We start from the raw sequence: 17505 nt of genomic DNA on the forward strand, positions 1-17505 counted from the left end.
AGACAGCTTTGATTTAGAGTACAAAACTTTGTCTCTTGACTGCCATAGCTAAATGAATGGAATATACTTGAGTCTAACAATCTTTAGTTGAATAAAATGTCACAAAGCAGGTCATTAACTATCTGAACTTTATGATCTATTCAGAGTTTAAAAATACAGATTAAGCCAGGTGTAGTGGCACATGCTTGGTTTCCTAGCACTCAGGAGGCTGATGAAGGAGGATGGCTATGAGTTTAAGATCAGCCTGGTGCCAATTGAGTGTAGTTATTAACTTTGTCTGGGGTAAATATTGACCAGTGGAAAACAGAAGACAAGAACTATCCAACTTGAGGTATTTCTCGTACCTTTTCTCTGTGTGTAGTGTTTCAAGGTATAATTTATACGTCAACAAGTCCAAAGATATTCCATGAATGTTTTACTAGATTGTTACACACAGTGGTATAGCAGAGCAATGTATTACTTGTTCGGTTTCACATCCATACTTGATTCATTTTCTCATCTTCTTTTCTGGGTTTTCATTTTCTTCGTAAAGTGTCAAATGTCTTAAATCCTTGCCTCGGATTCTGCTTTCTAGGGAATGAGGACTAAAATAATCAGAAAAATATTATTAGAGTTTTGCCATTCCCTATCTGTACTGTTTAGTTATATCACAAGCTTTCGGAATATTCACATCATCTGCTGCCTGCACTGTTTCTTTTCTTCTCCTTTTTGTGAATGTTTCTGCACTTATGCCCATGCACACACTCACGCGCACACACCCACACACAGATTTGAACAATTCATTTCTTAATGCACAGAATCACTTATAGTTGGGTGAAAGAGTCTTATTCTCTGTACCACTAGGCACAGTTCATTTTAAAGGGACGTGACTCCTTCCTGGGCGGGACACAAGCAGATATTCTGTAACTTGAAGATCTGGAAGTTACCTGATACAAAAACTAAAGTAGAAGTCAGAAGATAATGTGCACAACAGAGAAAAGATAAGCTATAGATAAAACAGAGAACTGACAGAAAGGGGAAAACATGAACACAAGCATAAGAAAATGAAGGAAATTATTTGACACAAAAAGGTGTGTAAAAAATGATACAACTCTATAAATCCTTGTGATTTTGATACCACTATATAAATTCCACAGCTTTCTGTTGTTGGATTTCCTATGGAATCAGATGAAAGTGTAAAGTTTTATGTTTGGATAAACATAGACTAAAGCAGATAAAATATAAGATTAGTGGAAGGCAAGACTCACCAGGTAACTTGTGCTGGCAGAGACATGATGTAATCATCAGCTGCATCTCAAATCATCTTCCTACTCTAGAACGTATGCAAGCACATCCCTTTACACTGTGTGCTAAATACCTGGGTCTGCATGCAAAGCAAAGGTAACAGTTGTTCAGGCAATGTCATTTTAGAAATGTCACTGAATTTTGTAATAATTTAGGATAGAAGCATGCATGAAATGACATTTATTTCATTAAAAATGTCTAGGTGTTTTTTTTAAATAACTGATGTGTGATTTTTCCAATGGTTAAACCCACATTTACATCCAGATACCATCCATATAACTTTTGGAAAACTACATAAACTTGTTGTGCCTTAATATCTGCAAAATGAGGATAGTAAGACTTATTATCTCACAGGATTATTATGAGGTATAAAAAATGTTATTTATTATGAATTTTCTTCTTAAATATTTAGTCAGGACATGTGCACTAATAAAGGAATAAATGAAGAAATGGAAGCAGGAAGGATGAAGAGCGAGAAAGTATGAAGTGAGGAGGAAAAGAGAAAGCAGAGATGGAAGCTTTGTGCAGTGGCAGTATCGTAGCCAATAAGGTTTATCTGAGGTGCAGTTATTGCTAATTGAAAGAAGAGATGTAGGGAAGAAAATGAAAAGGCAGAAGAGAAGATTCAAAGGAAAGAAAGTAGAAAAGGAAGAAGTCAGAAGAAAGAAAGACTGAGAGCATGTGAATACTAGTGGCATTGAACATTTCATTTTTTTCCATATCTGTATATGATCCAATATTTTTTAATCTGGTAAATAATTACATTTTTGATTACTCAACTTTAAACCCAATTTTCATAAGTCTTTATAAAATTATCTCATACTAAAAAGAATAATATAAGGAGGAGCTTTTGAAAGGCTGAAAATTTAGAAAATTGATGCCACTAACTTTCCTTTTTTGTAATAATTGGTGTGTGATTTTTCCAATGGTTAAATAGAGAAAAGACCAGGAAATGTTCTATAATCAGATATCCAACACTGCTTTTACATGAAACCATTTTAGTATATTTGTCTCCAGTCAAATTTAAACATTTTTATTTTGGATTATAGAAAGTTCTCCTAGTATAAAAATCTTTATATTTTCCTTATTATGATAAAGGAAGATAAGTTAGTGTTTTAGCTTCTTGCAGATGTACATTAAAAAATATTAGCATCATCTCATATCACAAAACTAGGTGGGTTTCTCACTTGCAGGTCAAAACTCACATAGACTGCCCATTCTTTGACAGAGGAATTGTGTTGTAGAAAATCTCAAAGCACAGAGAGAAAACCCAAATTCACAAAATACCTTACTGTTAAAATTTATTTCTGCATACTTAATGTGATTCAGGCTTATGATAATGACACTATTCATCATTCTGTGTAATTCTCAGAGCCTTGACATAGTTTTCATCCTCTTTTATAGATGAGAAAACCAACATAGAAAGGAGAAAAGATATCTCTAACTCCACAGTTAGTCAATACTCTAGCTTCACTGTGTGTAGTAGTAAACCACATGTATAAATCAGATTTCCTGCCATTGCGATACAATATCTTACACCCACCAGTTAAAGAGAAAAGTTTTAACACAGGAACACTATGGAGGAAGGAAATGGCTGTAGAAAGCTGTTTCAATATTGGCAGCCAGGAATCAGAGAAGAGTGGAGCCAGAGACAATTTTATGTCTGTCCAAGTCATGCTGCTACTGATCTGTCTGATCTTACCAGGTCCCATAGTACATTCTGAATAGAAAATTGAACTAATAACTCATCAGTTGATTAACCCCTGGTGAACACGGGCCCCTATGATCCAATCACATCCCAAAGCTCCACTTCTGAAAACATGAAGCTTCTATGGAATGTTTCAGTTTTAAATTATAAAATAAAATGTTTCAGTTTTAAATTATTTAAAGTATAAATTATATACTTCTAAGGATGGAAAACTTTGGCTGGCTACTGAAAGGTAAGGGTTTTTGATTAGCACTTCATCCATCCAAGTCTGAGAAAATGATAATTAGCAATTAATTCTTGTACTTTCATCACTGTTTCTTTGGGAATAATCAAACAATCTGCAGGGTTAATTAGCAATACATAAAAGTTTATACATCTATGTACAATCATCTGTGAAAACTGAATAGAAAAAGTATGTTGAAAACATCTTTATTTTTCATATTTCCTGACTTTTAAGAACAAAAATGGCATTACTAAATTAATAACACTAACAAAAATGTTTAAAACCAGCATTTTATATAGTGCTTATAATTTATGTATGTATGACATATAGGTCTATATATATGTTCATGCATATATGCAATGAGGAGTTTGGAATATGAATCTAATTAGCTTTCTCAAGCTGCAAATGCTATGCATACACTGTGTTTTGGTGTGTCTTTGTCAGGAAAATACAGATGCACCTCATAACAATAGAACACAATTTGAATGTGGTGATTATGAAGCTTTTTTATGGTATTGGTAATGATCCCGAACGGATTGACTATAATAGATCAAGCATTTGTTAGCAGTCAGCAACTTTGTACAAATTAAAGTTGACGAAATTTTTCTCTTCATAAGGTCTTATTTGATTGAGGATATTATAAAAGACATACACTGCAAGTGCACTATTTCCACTGTCAAATTCTTTAGTTAAACTATGAGCTCTCTGCATGATTGGAGAGGATAAAAAGGCTAGAGGTTAGTACTTTCAGTTTCCTCATCACGTAACTGAAATGAGCTCTATTACCATATTATACTTTAGGTTTTTTTTTTCTTTTTTAATCACAGAGCAAATATAAAGGAAGTTGGATGGCATGCACTTCATTTAAAATATCATCCTGAAGAGTCACGCTTGGTTAAATTCCCTGGAGGGAATTCAAGTCCCAAGGACTCTGAATATGACAAAGTGAATTTAGTTATTTTATATCACAATACTGGATTTTCCAATGGTCCACATTTTAATTTGACCATGGGTTGATTTTTAACTACAGTTTTTAAAAGGTGACTATTTATTATGAATTGTACTATTAAGGAAGATAAATAAAAACTGACCACATCTCATAGGGTATGTAAAGTATCTATCAATTGTCACTCAATTCAAGCATCAATATTTTGTATTCATATTATCATACATAGATAATGAACATCTGTAAATCTATAAGAGCCTTGTAGCTTGGTTATTCATATAAGAGAAGAAAGCTCACTAAAAATGAAAATGGGGATGTGATAAATATCTACTGACCATTGTATTCAGCCAATTTAAAAGGAATTTTGAGAAGCAAGAGATAATATTCAGCTATAAGACTGAGTTAAGCTCATAGCTAGGTGGATATGGAGAAGCGTAATTGAGAGTGGAGAGCATTAATACTAAAGAGAATACGTGGGAAAAGGTAGAGAGCAAGTATAAAAACCAGCATGACTGTTAGTAGAGCTGTAAAGTTACCAACTGTATGAGAAAAATTAAGTTTAGGTTTAGATGTATAGGATCAAAAATTTTCATTCTGTTCTGTTTTGTTTTTGGACGATTGAAAAAAGGATGTGGCTACTTTTATCATAAAACCTGAAACAAATTCTTTGTGTCTACTTTATGAATTTTACACAAATATTTTACTCTTCCCTTTATGTACAAATTAGTTTAGAGCAGTTTTAGGTTGACTGTAAAAGTAAGAAAAAAAATATAGTATTCCCATTTAACTGCCCCCTTACCTCTACTCACATATCTGTTGTACTATCAGCACTTAGCTCAAAATATGTCTTCGTTGCAGTCTATAAACCTGTGTTGACATGACAATATCACTTAAACTCCATAGTTTATATTAATATTCTTGCTGTTCGACATTGTATGGATTTGAACACATGCGAAAAGTTTTGGCTTATATCTAGATATCCACCCTCACCCCCAAGCCTCATGTAGTCATAAGTGAGGCTTTTTGGAATTAATTTTACCAGCAGTGTGTGATGCTGGGACTGATTCTTGGAACCTTGCTAGACTTGAGTGTCCCACTCTAGGTGTGAGTGCTAACCTCCCTCAGGGTTGGTAGACTATATGGGATATAATGGATAGAAAGACGGCTGTTGCTTGTGACTTGCTCCTTTGCTGTCTTATGCCTGCTGCCTTCTTCCTCCTTTGTGATGCCTCTCTGCCATGCCACCCTACTTTGGATCCAACCAACTGTGCACTGAAACTTGTACAAACTGGGAACCACACAAACCTTTCCTCCTTATTTTAGGGTGTTGAGTATTTTGCCTCAGCAAGAGAAAAATAACCAAGACATGGAATGACAAGTATCCACAATTGTATCATGCAGAATAGTTTCACTGTCCTGAAGTCCTGTGTTGTTTTTAATCTCACTTTCCAAATTAACTGCTAAGTACCGCTGATGTATTTCATCATCTCTTTAATTTCATGTTTTCCAGAATTCCATATACTTGGAATCATATGCAATGTATCTTCTTCAATTTGGCCTCATTCACTTAGTTTCTCCAAATAATGCATTTTTAGCACTAAAGACCATTTCATTTTTTGAATATAGTTGAGTTGATTTCATTTTCCTAATGAGGAACATCTCAATTTTTCTAAGTTTAAGTAATTGTGAATAAAACTTGTATAAACAACTGCACATAGGTTTTTGTGTAGGTATAAATTTTCAAATTACTTTGGGTATATGCGGTGGAGCAATTGCTGGATCATATGATGAAATTATGTTTAGTATTGTAGGAAACTGACAAACTGTCCTTTAAAATGATAACACCACTTTGTATTTCCACCAGAAATGAATAAGATTGTTGTCATTCCCAATCATCAGTAGCATTTCTTGTTATGCATGTTTTACACTTTGGGCATTCTAATAAAAGTTTAGTGATATCATACAGATATTTTAATTTTCAACTTAATGACAACATAAAATTGAGAATTTTTTATGTAATTACTTGCCATATATATATATATATATATTTCTTTTGTGAAGTGCCTTTTGATTATACCTTTTGTATCTTGTATAGGATCTTGTGCCTATATCTTATCTGGTTTGTCAATTTTTCATGTTGTTCATTTTTAAGTTCTTTGATAGTCTGGACCTCCACTAGATATATCTTTTGCAAATATTTTCTTTCAATATTTGAATATTCTCTTGGTATCTTGATAGTGACATTCATAATAGAGCAGACATTTTCAGCTTTAATAAAGTCTGATTTACTAGGGCTTTCTCTGAATACACTTTCAGTGTTGTCTCTGATATCTCATCACTCTATCCAAAGTACCTATACATTCACTTGTTTTGAAATTTATATTTAGATGTTTGATCTATTTTAATTTTTTGACATATAGAAGACCTGTTTTGAACAATATTTTTCACATAGATGACTAGATGTTTCAGCATCATTTGTTGTAATGACTGTTATATCACCATTGCATTTCTTTTGTTCCTTTATCTAAAATCAGTTGATCATGTGGCAGGTCTGTTACTTGTCTGTGTACATTTTGTCAGTGAGTTCTTTTTCTACTCTTTTCCTATGTTATCTTTCTTTATACTGTATTACAAAGGCCTCTTTTACCATTTCTCAGAGTCTAACGTCTACTTCTGTTCTAAGTAACTGCTTTACCAAAATCTACATTGTAGTTTTCCTTCTTACTTCAAGACTATTTTATGAGATCACCACTTACTTTAATTTCAACTGTTTCATTTAGCAAACTGCAAACTAGTTTGTGTTTTGTTGTTGTTATGTTATCGTCAGTGTACCAGTGTAACCAGGCCCACTGCTTTATATGCTAGAGATTTTTCTCAGTAGACCGGTAATCTTTATAATCCATTTGGATTAAATCAGAAATTAGTGAAACCTCTCTCTCTCTCTCTCTCTCTCTCTCTCTCTCTCTCTCTCTCTCTCTGTGTGTGTGTGTGTGTGTGTGTGTGTGTGTGTGTGTACATTAGGGTATTTCTACAGACGAATAACCTGCACAACATCAAATTGAGCAAACCGAGCAGCAGACTAATTCCTGGGTATTTTTGACACAGCTATAAAAAGCTAGTTAATACAAAGCATAAGCCAAAATCAAGGCTGAAGCCTGTGGCTATTATTTCACAAAAAGAATGCTTCTGGAACAAATTATGTTGGGAAAAAGTGGTCACAAACACAGTGTTGGCAAAAGACAGGACTTTCCATATGGATGCTTGCACATTTAGAATTCATTGTATGAAGCCTTGGTTTAATGGGGACATGACTCTGACAGTCTCACATAGAGGAACTCATCATAGAGGACCAAAAAAATATGCATGTTTCTTCTGTGCATTTTAACTTCCCAAAATGAAAGGGAAATAAAGGACAGCTATGCATGTAAAATTTAATACTTCCAAGCTCATTAGTTTAAAGAAATTACTCTCAGAATTGATGTGAGTTAAGGCAAAAAAAAAAAAAACAAAAACATAGAAACCTAGGAAACTAGAAAGCTAACTTCTCTTAAAAAGATACAAAATATCAATTGAAGGAAAGAAGCATTAAAACTTCTAAAGTAAAATTCCTGTATTGAAGTGATATTTCTTATTGTTCCTAATATAATAGGTTAAGTCCATCAGCTTAAGATAATAATCAATATTTAATGTGGTACATGTCTCTGAAGAAGATTAAGAGTCTTAATGGTCATTTTTGTTGCAGCAACATGCTTATAAATCTTTAAAGGTTTTGCAATATGTATTTTCTGTAATTTCTAAAATACTTCAAAGCATTATATTTAGTCAACTCTATGATTAGCCTTGTATTCATAGCTAAGTAAACCATTTTTAATCTGTTTTTATTTACCTGTAGTATCCCCAAGCAGTATAACAGAATTTATCAGAAGTTGTAAAATCATACAAAAGAAAATCATAAATAATATAAAATGATAAAATGTGGTAAAGACACATTAATAATAAAATTCTGCCTACATAGAAATGATCCAAATTTAAATTTAAACTCTTTCAACTTCAACTTCCAACATAAACATTAGAAAAGTTTAATTTATTTGCCAAGTTCCATTACATTCAAATCCAAATAATTTTAAGCCCTAAGTCAGTTACCTTCCACAAATCTCATTCTAACATTCACACAAATGGTCAGTGTCTATACTAAAGAGCTTGATTGAGGAACTGAAGACAGGACTATCTTCTATAGGAATGGTACAATTTATTCATGAATTTCTTAAAACTCTCCTTGATCAATTATATGTGTCTATAAAGATACCCGCTTAAGAAACTTTACTATTTAATAGTAAACATAGAACAATACCATAATTATACATACATAATTTAGTACATTTTGGTGAAATGAAAACACTCTTATGTCCAGTGTTTTGATAAAATTTACCACAACTTCAAGTACTATCAATCCAGAAAACTTGCTTTCTTAATATTTACTACTCCAAAAGTTACCATTTTGATTTAAGTAAGTAAATCAAATAGGTAAAATTTTTGACATAATCTTTTGAGTTTATCTTCTTTCATAAAAGATTTTATTTATAAAGCTCACTCATACTTTTGCATGTAGCAATACTTTGCTCATCTTTACATAAGTTCCTGTCGTGCAAGAATGTAAGGCAACTAATCCATTCTCCTGTTGAATGGATATTATTTTCATTAGGTCCACATTAAGACTTGCCTCTTGATCAAAATAGACATAAAATTTCTATAGGATATAAGTGTACAAGTGATATTTTCAGTTACAGATTGGCAATCATTTTTAAATCGATATTGCCAAACATTTTCCAGTTTCTTAACAGCTTTATCATTTCTTTCAGCAATGTGTGAAAGTTTTCTTTTTTCTAGTTTGTTTTTTTTTTTTTTTTAGGCAGGGCCTCATTATGTACCACAGGGTGACAATGAACTTGTTTATGTAGCTCAGGCTGGCCTCTAACTCATGGTGATCCTCTTACCTCAACCTCTACAATGCTGGGATTTTAAGCCTGTGCCACCATACCCAGCCTTACGGCACATCTTATGATGCTGTGGATTTTAAAGTTAATAATTTTTGTGGATATGCAGTCATTTTATCCAGATACTTTCTCTGTTGAATAATCAAGTCTTACGGGTTAATTCTATGCACAGTGTCTCTAAGCAATAATTGCTCTAAGTGTTAATCTTCGTGAGTCTTGAGTTAATTCTATGTAGAATGTTTTCAGATAATAATTGTATCCTGTTAATAATGAGAAGAAGAACAGATAGACACTGGGTGAGCAATAAGTGTTTTAAGCTTAACATTTTAAGGGATACCTCCCCCCGGATTCCTCAGTTAACTCTACTTACACTTTACAGCTACTGAGAGTCTGAAAATGTAACTTGGTGTCCAATTACGCAGTTGACACCTTCAGCTAACAGAATCAACTAGCAATCTTCAGACTCCATGCCTTCCTGAGTCTCTTTCAAATCTTTGTGTTTGCTTAGGGTGACATGGTAATATAAGTAGCATTTTTATCAAGGTCCACTTGGCCAGTGGTTCATTTCAATGTATGTAATCTTTGCTATGTATGTCAGAAGCCTGAACATCTAGGCTGCTTTGTTAAGAGCAGTTAACCTTTGTCTTAAACATTAGACATTCAGACCATTCAGCAAGTCACTCAGCCTTTAGATAGTATTGCTTCTGGGAAGCATTTTCTTACAGATGAGTCACTGTGAGCTGTAGTGATGTAAAAAATTCTAAAAAGCACATTCAAGGTTAAAATCTCCCACCTAGGGAGCAGTTGAAGTCTAAGTAATTTCATAGGTATTTTTAATGGTGAATTTCTTTGAAAATAAAGACATGTATTCTTTGTAGAAATTTATTCTTGAATTTAAGAATTGTTCAAGAAAAAACCATCATTCTGGCACAGTTCTGCCAAACATGTTAAAATGCTAATGTTTCTAAGCACAATTTAGATAATATATAGTTCATTCCAATTTATAATATTTGATTTGCATTATTCTATAACAAGAACTGACTTTATTTAAAAAGTTGTCAGTTTTAGATATAGATGCCATCCCAATTTTCTAAAAAAGGCGATATTAAAATTATAAGTAGATACACTAATCATGCATTGAAACAATGTCCTGGAGGAACCCTAGATTCACAGGTAGATCAATGCCGGAGCACAGTCACATGAGGACACACCAAGAAACACATGCAGGGCAGTCCAAGAATGCAGAGAAAACTCTAATCAAGAGACAGTTTTCAGTCAGCCTTGCCATGCAGTCATGTATCAGTTTATGGCAAGATTCATTCTGTGAGTCTCAACCTTAATGTTTGAGCTGTCATTTGATTCACATAACAGTAAAGCACAATCTGTTTCTTTTTGACATCACTTTCTATTAAGTTACAGAAAAGCCCACTGTCTTAGATACTTTTCTCTTGTTACTGGAACAAAATATTGAACACTTGAAGTCAAAGGAGGAAAGGTTTATTTAGCTCACAGTTTGAAGAGGTTTCAGTCCATAATCAGCTGGCTCCAAGGTAGAGGGTCAGGGCAAGGGGCAACAGTTCAAGGAAGCAGGAGATAGCAAAAGGGAGAAGAGCAAGCCTCCTTTCCTCCCTGAGACTATTCAGGCTGCCCACCTTAGGGTGTGTGTGTAGCACTGGTGTAATCTCTATCCCCTCTTCTTGTACAGACTCAGGATGTTTACAAAATCAGCACCCTGACCCCTTGCTGAGTGGCTTAAACTTCAAAACTTCTCAAACTGCCACAACGAATCAACCATCACAGCATCTTGAAGCGAACTCCCTCCCTAGGCATTTCCGCTACAGCCTAAAATACAGAACTGTTGAGTCACTTCTCTACTTCTTAAATTGACACAATGTATCAATCATTACCCCTCAATTTTTCCTTTTCAGAAAATATCACAAGTGAGCACTTCTGGTGTCTCTCTCCGTTCTAAATGATTTCTGACCACAGCATTAAAGGTGTGCTTCTAGCATATCCCGTGTCACATGTCTAGCACTTGCCTTTGCTTTCACCAGTTGAGTGATTATAGTAGAATTTCTTGGGTATTTCTTCTGGAAATATCATTTACCTTTAAGTTAAATTTGATAAAGTTTAGAGATCTTTCCTGCAGCTTTACACTGGGTACCTTATGTCTTGTAAAAGAGTTACTCACAATTTCTCATAGACACAACTATAACTAGTTTTGAAGAACTGCACAAGGCCTAATCGTCTTTCATGTACTTTGACTTTGTAAAATTTCAGTTGGAATCATTGATGGCATGTTAGCTTTTTATTGTTGTGACCAAGATAATTTAGAGAAGAAAACATTAATTTTGCCCATGGCTCCAGAGATTTCCATCCATGATCATCTTGTACCATTTGTTTAGGCAAGTGGTGACACAGACACATTTCAGCACAAAGTCATGGCCAAGGAAAACTGCTCACCTCATCACAGCTAGGAAGCAGCACGACAGGGAAAAAACTAGGGAATAAGGAATCAGAGATCAGAGATCTCCCTCAGGCCAAGCACACATGGCCCACTTGCTTCCAATAGACTCTACCTAGTTGATAAATTTCTATTATCTCTCTAAAATGTCATCAAATTTGAATATCATCAATATTGATGCATTAACGCATTTAAGTTAGAGCCCTCATGATGAAAATACTTTCCAAAGTCTCTTTTTATGAATATGTGCAGCTTAATGGTAAGCAAAAGTTAGGAGATGCCTCATATGTGGTGAGAAGTTAATCATAAAGTATTAAATTAAGCTTTACTACTATGCCAGTCAACCGTCAGTTCAAAAGTATAAATAGTTCATTGGGATGAATGAAATATCTTTCTTATCTTCCAGTGGTCATTTCTAATGTGACCTCTGATCTGCTATAGTATAGTATAGACATTGCTTTAAGGAGTCCAATTATTCAGTTGGTGATGTGAAAATGCCTCAAAATAGAAATTTCTGAGCCTGTTTCACCAGTTTAGCACGAAGATTTTTAAAATCGTGTATTTCAAGAATTCAACAAAAGGCATTGCAACATGAATAATTCAATTCATGATACTACCGAGGAAGCTGATAATGACAATGATAATACAATGATAATGGTTGTAGTGATGATAGTGATGACAACAATGACCACAATGAGGGTAACATATAATTGTGCTCACTTTAATGGTATAAAATAGCCCACACTGAAGAAGATACATAGAATACTTTTGGGGCCAAACACACAGCATTTTTGCTGACCTGTCATTTTGATTTCTTTATAAGACTGTCTAGGCACATAATAAAATAAAATTCAAAAGTTTTCACTATCAATATAAAAGCAACATTTCTTATTTTCACATGAGTAAGCAGTCTTTCCTACTAATATACTCTTGCTCCAAAAGAGTTATTTTGAAGCATCCACATTAGCCATGCTTTGTAGCAATGTTAGTTACAATATTCCAAAGACATGTTTAACCTACATAAGTGTCTTCTTTCATTTAAGATATTAATGATTAAGTTATATTTAGCATAGTTTTACATGTATTAGAAAACACATTTCTTTAAATAACTTTAGCCATTTACACATTTCTTTTGGATAATGTCTATGACTTTGCTGTTACCTTAAAATGTACACTAAAAATATTCCTGCTACTAGTGATTATTGATTCTCTTATAATTACCAAATTTACAATGATGTAATGGTTCATTATTCTTTAAAGATTTGTTCTGACTTTAAAAGTAGAACTTTCAAATATAATGGACACTATACAGAAGAATTCCAAATAGAATATTAATGAAAAATTATAGTTAACAATCTAAGTAGTTCTTTCTGGTGTTTAAAAATTAGTGAGCAACTATATTTGGCTTTAGAGTTATTGTTTTAATGTAAATAACAAAATAATATACTCAACTTACAGAGCAAAAGTTTTCATTTTGAAAATTCTTTACTTTTTAGCATGTACTTTCAAGAGATTTATATCCATTCCTTCAGTAACAAAAATAATGGCTTCTTAAATTACATAAATACTTGAAAAAATTATTTTTTAATTTTACAGAACTGTGCGACTATTTAAGTATATTTGTGAAGAGTACAAAATAAGAGTGAGTGACTCTTTCTTTCTTTCTTTCTTTCTTTCTTTCCTTTTTGGCACAGGAAATGAAACTCAGAATTTTGCAATTGTCAGGGAGGTGCTGTGCCATTGAACTATACCACTGGTCCAACCATGTTTTTTTTTTAACACATTATTTTTATTGAATATATGACTTTAAAACTCACTGTACTCGTACTATAAATTTATTACAAATATTGTATTTTAATGATAATATGTACCTATAATTTATATCAGAGTATTAGCATCCCATGTCAGGAAGTTTGGCAGTACAACATTTAGCATAGCTGCTATTACCATAGACTTTGATTGTCTAAACGCACCATATTAATTTATTTAGTTGATTATTTGAAGTGATTTGGAGATAGCTCGATGCACTTTTCCCTGATTTTCTGTTGCTTTTGCTCTTTTAAATATTATGATGTCTTAAATTAGTAACGATATTACTTTATGAAAAAATATAGACATGGACAGTGCATCAAGGCATGACTTTTGCTTCCATTTCAGGCTTATTGTATTAATGGACATTTTAATTTTAAGAAAACACCTTCTTGTAATTACTTCTAATTTTAAAGTACCTTTTCAAAATTTCTATCTTTAAATTTGCATGCAGTTATCTCTCACTAAAATAAGCAAGGGATTTAATTCTGAATAAAGGCAATAAAATAATGAAGCTATTTTTTAGGTTAATCTTTTTTCCTAAGAAATTCTTAACAGGACTTACATTTATATCCGTTATACCTGCCTACAATAATAAGTGAGATCCTTAGTAAGAATGTATAAACAAAAATGTATTAACTTTGATTTCTATTTTATATTATATACATTAGAAAGTGGTCTTTAAATGTAAAGTTGTCTCTGGAATTAACTTTGTATGTACAATACAACTCCAGGAATGTCAAACTCCATTACTCATGTTAGGATTGATGTTCTAAATTGGCTGGAAAACAAGTGGGATATATACAAAATTTGTGAGCCAAAGAATCATAACAAAATGGCACAATGTAAAAATGCATAAAAATATAAAAATCTCAATTATTTTGCAGCAATTTTATGTTAATATAAAACATTTTACTACCAACAAAAAGTGTAATATTTCTCTGAAAAAACAGAATACAATAAAAATTGCAATTTTATCCTGATATGAGACCACAAAATAACTGTTAACTGAATTATCATTAAATTAACAAAAGTTAATTTCTTACTATGTGCTATATAAGTATCGTGCAACAAGTGTGAATAAAATTAGTATTGAATTTTGATCTGGAATACTTGATATATAATTCAGAATAAGCATATACAATACCTTTTATTCTCCCAGTTTGTTAAGCAACTTACATGAATATTCAGCACTGTTGTATAATTTTTCTCTTAATTTAAAAGTTTTTTTTGGTTTTATTAGTACATGTTCACATTACATAATGATTTCAGTCCATGTAGAGATATAGCACATGTGCACAATACTTTTCAGTCCTTTTTTCCTCTCTTCAGCCCTCCTTTTATTTTTCCAACTTCAGATGCATTTAATTTATAAGAAAAACCTTATAAAATTAATTACTGTATATAAATAGATTAAAAACATTGATAGGCTAAAAACTTAAAAAACATGTAAAGCAATTGTACTAAGTCAAGGCATACTTTTAGATATAGTGTCCTAACTGGATTACAATACATTTTTCCCTTTCTCTTTTTTTTGTTATCTGTTTATTATTTCAACACCAGAAGATATATCTGCTCTTGATATTAAAGATAGGAAAAAAATAACAAAATTCATACTTATTATTGCACTTGACAACTTTGCAGATTTTTTTAATCAAATTAGCTCAAATTTATCTTTTTTATGACAGAAATGTGAAAGATATTTTGTTGTTATGACTAAAAACAGATTTTAACACAATTTAAATTATTAAGTCATATGTATGGTAGAGAAAAAAGTGCACCATCACCTTTTGGGGACATATTGAAGTTAAGTGTGATTTAGTGGAAAAACTCATTGCTGAAGATATGTTTATTTTTAATTTATTTGCCTCATTCAAATGAGTTCTTACATTTATTAAATGTTTTTATTTATTATAACTTCTTAAAATATACACTTCTTTTTTACCTTAATAAACTTTTTCAAAATTATTGACAGAAAAATAAATTTGCTACTGTCCATGTTTTACAAGTGACCCTTTTTGGTATTTCACAAATACCAAATACCAAATACAAATACCAAAAGAATATATCAAAACCTTTAGAAAAATATTATCAAATCCCATAATTCCACAAGCTGTTTCCCAGATCTGCCTTCAGTGAAAGTGACAGTGTTAAAGCTACAGTTGCTCATACTGTGGGAAACGTAGCTTCCAGGGTAATTTTGAGGATGCTTCTGGATGCCAGTATTGGGTTGTAACTGATCCCAGATTTGGCAACGATAGTTTATTTTATCCAAATGAACTAGCAATTTCAAATCCATATACCACGCTTTGAAAAATACTGACTTGTGTTTTTGTTCACATTACTGTAATGTGAAACAGCTCAATGAGCTCTTTACTTCCCGGAGGCTGCCTGTCTCTGCATATGCAAACTGTGCTTTTATCATAGGGCTTTGTAAAAGGAAGGGGAAAATTCATTCAACAGATTGTTTTGACCTTTAAAAAGAATCATATGTGTTGAAGCTCAATGTGACTCTGTAAAGGAAGTTGTCATATGATTCATATCTTGCAAAACTGAAAAACATTTTGCATTTATAGTGCTATGCTGTGTTCTATGCCAAAACATTGAAATCTAATGAAATGCAAACTGTGCTGATTTCTGCCAGCAAGGAAATTCAAGTCCAGACAGAATAAAATTATACATCTATAGACAAATTCAGGAACCATATCTTGAACTCTGTATCATCACTGCTTTTTGGCACTTTGATACAATATCAACGGCTAGATTTAATATGGAACATTCCCTGTCATTTTCAGGAAAAGGAGCCTCATGCAGATAAATCATTAAGGCAGCTTAATCTGTATAACAAGTTCCAACAGGGCTTCCTAGGTCATCTGGGCATATATCTGTGCATCTAGTTCTAAAAATGATAGCAACTGAAAAGTGCATTAAGGGCTTCCTCAGTGCAATCAAAAGTTAAAAGAAAAAGACTACATAATAAGTATGAATATAACCACTATTTTTCAGGAAATGGCTTTTTGTAATCGGTAGTGCTGTAGCATATATTGTATTGTGCTTACTTTAAGCATTTAAATTAATTAATCCAATCAATTACTAAGTGAGATAGTCCTATTGTTGCTAACTTATCTAAATTTATTATATCTGCATGCTTTGTAAAATTTATAGAACTGAATATTTAGTTTTAAAAATGGGCAAGTAAAGGATTGCAATAGTGATATAATTATATTTAATATTTAAAACTTAGAAAGTAGTATTTTTTTCTCATTTTGTATGTGAAAAACTGAGGTGGAGAAATTGCCAACTATTTAAGAAATAAATCACCAACCTGAATCTGAACCCTGGCTTTGTGCTTAACATAAATTGGTCATGATGCATGTACTTCTACAGTCAGTGAAGAACTGCACATCACATAATTAAAGGTGAAAATGTGGACAACATTATACAAATGAGATGAGCGAAGATAATTGGAGATGATAAAGTTCACTATTTCACATTTCAAGGAATTTCTTCCAGTATAATATAATAATTGTTGACCTTATAAACTGCATCTCAAGTTAGAAAAATTTTTGCTGTGATTTGTGAATAATGAGATTGTCATCCACCATTATTCTCTTCCATCTGGATGGAGTTAATGTGTTAAAATGTTTCTTTTCTATGCACTCTTTCCACCCCAGATTTGTATGCATTTATTCAAGACAAGGTACAGAGATTCAGTGTGGCTGCTATGCACAATTTCATACTTCCTCAGCCTAAAGTAGGAAGGAATTAATAATAAGGTGTTCATATCTGAAATTCAAAGTAATACAGTAAAAATGCTGAAATTTTTAGCCTTCCTTCCATTTCATTTTTGCTTTCATCAGTGACATACAGCTCTTCCCACATAAATTGAAGACAAATATAGTTACTTTGTACTACCCAGATGTAACTAGTTAATTCTACATGCTTCTGTCTACAATTCAGCTTATTCAGAATGAGAAAGAGTAAAAAGAAATATAATTAATTATACTCATTTCTGGTACACTCCCACCTGTAAAAATCAGTGAAATCATTTTTCTAGTATGAGAATTGAGCCTGCAA

The 17505-nt window shown here is 32.5% G+C and overlaps 1 pseudogene; it reads left to right on the forward strand.

Annotated features, from left to right (window-relative positions):
* The first annotated feature begins 1800 nt into the window (after positions 1–1800).
* Positions 1801–1869, forward strand: LOC134475844 (U4 spliceosomal RNA; annotated as a pseudogene).
* Positions 1870–17505: the final 15636 nt, after the last annotated feature.

This window comes from Cavia porcellus, unplaced genomic scaffold, assembly GCF_034190915.1.
Source record: "Cavia porcellus strain 051 isolate PalLab524CR breed Dunkin Hartley unplaced genomic scaffold, mCavPor4.1 scaffold_4, whole genome shotgun sequence".
In the NCBI taxonomy this organism is placed as follows: Eukaryota; Metazoa; Chordata; class Mammalia; order Rodentia; family Caviidae; genus Cavia; species Cavia porcellus.